The sequence below is a fragment of the Pristiophorus japonicus genome, unplaced genomic scaffold, assembly GCF_044704955.1.
Source record: "Pristiophorus japonicus isolate sPriJap1 unplaced genomic scaffold, sPriJap1.hap1 HAP1_SCAFFOLD_109, whole genome shotgun sequence".
Taxonomy (NCBI): Eukaryota; Metazoa; Chordata; class Chondrichthyes; family Pristiophoridae; genus Pristiophorus; species Pristiophorus japonicus.
Window position 1 is genome coordinate 1,023,832 of NW_027250745.1, and position 5,616 is coordinate 1,029,447.

Genomic DNA, 5,616 nt, shown 5'->3' on the forward strand with positions numbered 1-5,616 from the left:
AAGTTCAAAATTCGTGGGTAAATTGAGGGCTCGTCCAGGATTTGAACCCGGGACCTTTCGCTAACTTCAAGTAACAACCCCAAAGCGAGAATCATACCCCTAGACCAACGAGCCAACTACTGCGCAACTGTGGAGCTCAGGTGTAACCATTATTGAACCATGTTTAATGTGTTGCTATTCTTGATCGGAGGAGCACATGGGACGGAATCAGTGAATTTGGTTTTTCGACCTGTCTTCTGAAGCACCGCACAGTCCCACTCCGACAGTCAATGAGCTGTTGGGACGTTACTGTATCCAGGCTGCGGGTGGCCAACAGGCGCCTGGCTGCAATGAGCGATAAAATCTAACATTAGCCAGAAGCCCGGCGTGCTCAGTCGGTAGAACATGAGACTTTTAATTACAAGGTCTTGGATTTGAGCCCCATGTTGGGCGATTGCATTTCTTTTAATTTTATGATGGTTTCATGGAAAATCATCATTAATTAACCCACAATCTTCTTTTGCACAATTAAGGAAATGCTAACTGAAGGAACTCCATAATTGAATCATTTCTTCTGTGCTCTGCAAGTGAACTCTGAAACCAAAAAACATTTTACACACTGTGCTTTCGGGGTCTGGGTCAAAATGTTCATTGCTTATAACATCAACAGGAGACTGGGGAAACAGTGAGACTGACTTTAGAGCAAGGGTCCGGTTATTGTGAAACACCAAAGAAAATAGCAAATCTGGAAGAATAACATCGAAACGAAATGTGAGCAGACATCCTGAAAGAAGTGTTAAGGCAGAAGGTTAAATGCTGCATCCCTTTCTGCAAAAAATTCCTTTCACAGATATTTCAATGTCCGAAACGGCACAAAGCAAAAATGTTCCTTTCAAAGTCAATAAACACCTGAATTTCCGCACCCCGCGAATCTCCTGAATCAGATGCCTCTAGTTTTGCCGACTCAATGTTGTGCAATGTTGTGCTCCCACCCACACTATGAAATGTGCCACTAACTCATCGAATCCTGGAATGGTGACAGCACGGAAGGCCATTCGGCCAATCGAGCCCGTGCCGACTCTCAGAGAGTCCAACTTCCCCGCCCTTCCCCCGTAGCCCTGCAATTGTTTTTCCTTCAGACACTTATACAACTCCCGTCTGAAAGATAAGGTTGAGTCTTCCTCCACCGCCCTTTCAAGCCGTGCATTCCAGATCCTAACCACGCCCTGCTAAATGGCCATCTCCTATTCCTATGTGTAAAGTCTGGGAAACACGAGATCAATTCCTGCCACACTCACAGCCTTCCGAAATATAGCAGCGTCATTCTATTCTCGTAAAAAAAGCTCCTGAAGTATCGGCCAGCTGTGTAGGTTAAAGCTCTGGTTATATTCCTGAGATTACCTGAACCGCAGCGTTTCTGTAGTGTTGCGGTTATCACGTTCGCTTCACACGCGAAAGGTCCCCGGTTCGAGCCCGGGCAGAAACATTGTTTTGGAGACTATTTTTGCTGTGAAATAAATTGAACAAAAGTCGCCCCAGGTTCCTTGTCGCATGAGCACTGAACATTTTAAACCAGTCTCCTAAATGCAGAGTGTGTAAAGTCAGATAAGGGAGAAACCTTCATCAATGATTCAAAATCCTTGAATGATTAAAGTTCAGTTATTGAAGTTTCCACTGACCCTCAGTAACGATTCTACAAAACAACGCTGTCGGTTAATGAATGGGGAATAAAACAAATAATCTTCACCCATCCCCATCCCCCGACACACAGTTTAATTCGTTGCATGTCATTATTTTAAAGATTTTGAATGAAACAGTTACTTTCTGAATCCGGGCTCCCTCTGTGAGCGCCGCACCACTGAACCAGCAGGAAATACATTAAAGAGTTTACCACAATTGCTGAAATTTCTTAAGCTTTTGTCTTGTGTTTTTTCAGCTCTTCGTCCGTTTCAGCTCCTGACTGCGGATATTGCTGTGATTAAACCTGAACACAATGCAATGTCTCACAGCCCCTGCCTCGGTTAATACCAACAGATCTAAGCCGCATTTCAAACCCACAAACAACTCATTTGTTATTCGCTCTTCCCAGTTCCAGAGCTCAGAGGGTTATTGTCCATCCCTGGGTTGCAAGCTACCTCGGACCCGGGAAACCGAGCACAAGCTGAGGAAAACCCCCGGGGGAGAGGATATCCTGGTGTGGGGGGCTACAGGGCCGTCGTACCCTTAAATAATCTCTCACAGCTCATCTGAAAGCAGCCGGAATGTGCCTGCCTCAGCCGTGAGGTTACACCTGTTTATTTATAAAAAGAGAAGCAACTATCCTCATTCAGCAGATATAAGGCAAGATATCATCAAAAGAGGTTTTTGGACATTTTAAGTGATGTGTTTAATGCTTCAGTCATTTTTGTGTTTAATTCCCACCCCCTCTCTGGCTGTGCCTGCACTGAGCTTACCTCTAGGTAAGGTTGTTCTGAACTTACAAAAGTGGGCACTTACTCCAACCGACGTTAGTTTGTATTACGTTTTCACTGCCGAAACTTGCAAAACAGGCCTGATTGGATGGACACGCCCCTTTTTGAAAAAAAATACCTTACCTGAAGCCAACCTCAACTAACTCAGTAGAACTGGAGCAAACTAATATCCGAGAATTGCAATTTCTAACATTCTCCAAAGTAAACTAATTGCTCCAAAAAACTCGGAGCAACTCCACCCGAAATTGGGCCCTCAGTGTGGGACAGAAGTTGTTGAAGGTGAGCCAACACATTTCCGATCAGCACAGAGGGAGCTCACTGGTCAGCTCCCCTCAGTTGGGGCTGTTGTACCAGAAGTTTCTGTAAGGCAATAAATGGCAACGCCTCGGCGCGAATTCAATGGTGGGCAATCCTGCTGGCGTCCTACGACTATACCATAAGGCACAGACCAGGCACAGACAACTGTGCAGACGCGCTCAACATGCTACCCCTGGCGACCACGGAAGGGTCTGACGAACAGGACTGTGAGATAGTCATGGCAATCAATGCCTTTGAGTCCACAGGTTCACTCCTAACAGCTCACCAAATCAGAGCCTGGACGGCCAGCAACCCCACGTTATCCTTATAAAAAAGATGTGTCCTAACTGGTGACTGGGCAGATGCTCGTGATGCCTGCCCCGAGCAATTAAAACCCTTTCACAGGAGCATGCATGAGCTATCACTACAAGCAGACTGCCTGATGTGGGGCAGCCGAGTAGTCATGCCTCTGCGAGGCAGAGAGGCATTTGTCCGGTAGCTCCACCGCGAGCACCCGGGGATCGTTCTCATGAAGGCCATAGCCAGATCCCATGTCTGGTGGCGTGGTATTGACGCGGACTTGGAGCTCTGCGTCCGAAGGTGCACTATTTGTGCCCAGCTCAGCAATGCCCCCAGGGAGGCTCCACTGAGCCCCTGGCCCTGGCCTACCAAACCGTGGTCGCGGGTGCACATAGATTATGCGGGCCCATTCATGGGCAAATTGTTCCTCGTAGTAGTAGATGCATTTTCAAAGTGGATCGAATGCACCATTTTAAATTCGAGCACAACCTCCACCACTTTGGAGAACCACACGTGAAATGTCCCCGGTTTGAACCCGTGTAGAAACATTATTTTGGAGACTACTTTTGCTGTGAAATAAATTGAACAAAATTCGCCCCAGGTTCCTTGTCGCATGAGCACTGAACATTTTAAACCAGTCTCCGAAATACAGAGTGTGTAATGTCAGATAGGGGAGAAAACTTCATCAATGATTCAAGCTCCTTAAATGATTAACAAAATAACATAAGAAATAGGAACAGGAGTCGGCCATTCGGCCCCTCGATCCTGCTCTGCCATTCAATAAGGTCATGGCTGATCTGACCATGGACATTGAGTTAAGGGACTCGGGGGCATGTTCTCTCTCCCCTGAGAAGGTTCACGTTCTAGAGTCCAGCCTCTAAATGGCACCACTCTGTGCACAGTACTTGCCGGGTTTGAGTCCTGAGGATGAGTCATCTGCCTAGAGCCACAGGTCGAGGTCATGAATGCTTGGCTCATGGAGATGGCCTTCTGCAGTGTGACTGTGGTATCTGCTGACAGTAGCTTATGAAGAAGGCCCTCGTTGCCGATTCCGATGACAAAGATATCCCGCAGTGCTTCAGTGAGGTGGGCACCAAAATCCCACGGTGCCGAATGCCTCCTGAGGTCTGCAGCATATTTCGTGATCTCCTGGCCTTCGGGCCGTCGTTGTGTATAAAGCCGCTGTCTGGCTGTGAGGATGCTCTCTTTGGGCTTGAGTTGTTCTTGGATCAGTATTACAAGCTCCTCGTACGCCTTGGTCGTTGTCTTCATTGGTGCCAGCAAGTCCCTGACGAGGCCACAGACCGTGGGCCCACAACTGGTTCGCAGGATAGCTCTGTACTTATCAGCCAGTGTGGCCGGGTCATCACCAGCCAGGTCGTTTGCTGTGAAGAAATGGACAAGCCTCTCCACAAAGGCTTCCCAATCATCACCATCAGCAAAATGCTGCAACGTACCAAGGTTAGCCATTTTCGTGAGAAGATCTGGAATCTCGTCGCCAATTGATATACCTTCAGATGCTCTGATGATGACTCTACGAGACAATGTGTCCTTTATTGATAACCACAGAGTGAGGATCACACCTGGTGGCCTGCATTTTACACTAGGCCAGGCACACCTGCACAGGTAAGCTAAAAGTCTCCCACTGCAGTGCCCTCTGGTGCACACCTTGTAATAGTACAAGCAGTAACAATGTAGAACACATGACAGGTGTCACTGTGGAACAATTTCTCTCACTCAAGTTTAGACACACTATCGTGGGCACCAAGAGGTCTAGGTAGCTAGCCATTGACATTCAGGTTCATATATAAATATATATAAATATATTGACATGTATCGTATCTGTTCTCTGGTGGTCAAGGGGTTAAGACCTGGCGCACTAACCTGGTTTCCATCCTCGATCAATTCATCGCATAAAAATAATTGAGGTCTGTGAGACGATTAATAATTGCTGTAATCACCATGAATACCAATACTTTCTGTGATAGACTGAGCTTACATACTATCTGGCTTCCCCTGCCCTTTGCCGGGCACATGTTTGGGGTTTAATTTTGTAAACTGGTTGAGTTAGCTGATCGCGGGGAGATGGTAGGAGCCTCTGCGGCCCCACTGTGAGTCTGTGGAAGTGAACACGGTGGCTGGGTGATCCGTGACATTTCTGTAAAAGGCAGCGGAGGAGAAGGATTGAGAACTTTCAGTGTGGGACAGAAGTTGTTGAAGGTGAGCCAACACATTCCCGATCAGCACAGAGGGAGCTCACTGGTCAGCTCCCCTCTGTTGGGGCGGCTGTACCAGAGGTTTCTGTAGTGCAGTGGTTATCACGTTTGCTTTACACGCAAAGGTCCCTGGTTCGATCCTGGGTGGAAACATTATGTTTAAACTTGCTGTGGATGAACAATCGGAGGCGAGTTTCGTCTCCCTGCAAATGCTGCCTGACCCGCTGAGATTTCCAGCATTTGCTGTTTTTATTTGCTATATATTCTCCTGGCAAAAGGGCTCCCTTATTCCTTAATTGCTTTTTATTTCACTTTAATAAATAGATAAATTTGAGTGAGAGAAAACGGATCCA

The 5,616-nt window shown here is 47.1% G+C and overlaps 2 non-coding genes across 2 annotated transcripts; both read left to right on the forward strand.

The window, feature by feature from the left end:
- Positions 1-1,392: 1,392 nt before the first annotated feature.
- On the forward strand, positions 1,393-1,465 carry trnav-cac (transfer RNA valine (anticodon CAC)). Its single transcript has one exon. It is a non-coding gene; the product is annotated as a tRNA-Val (tRNA).
- Positions 1,466-5,344: 3,879 nt separating this feature from the next.
- On the forward strand, positions 5,345-5,416 carry trnav-uac (transfer RNA valine (anticodon UAC)). The gene has a single exon. It is a non-coding gene; the product is annotated as a tRNA-Val (tRNA).
- Positions 5,417-5,616: the final 200 nt, after the last annotated feature.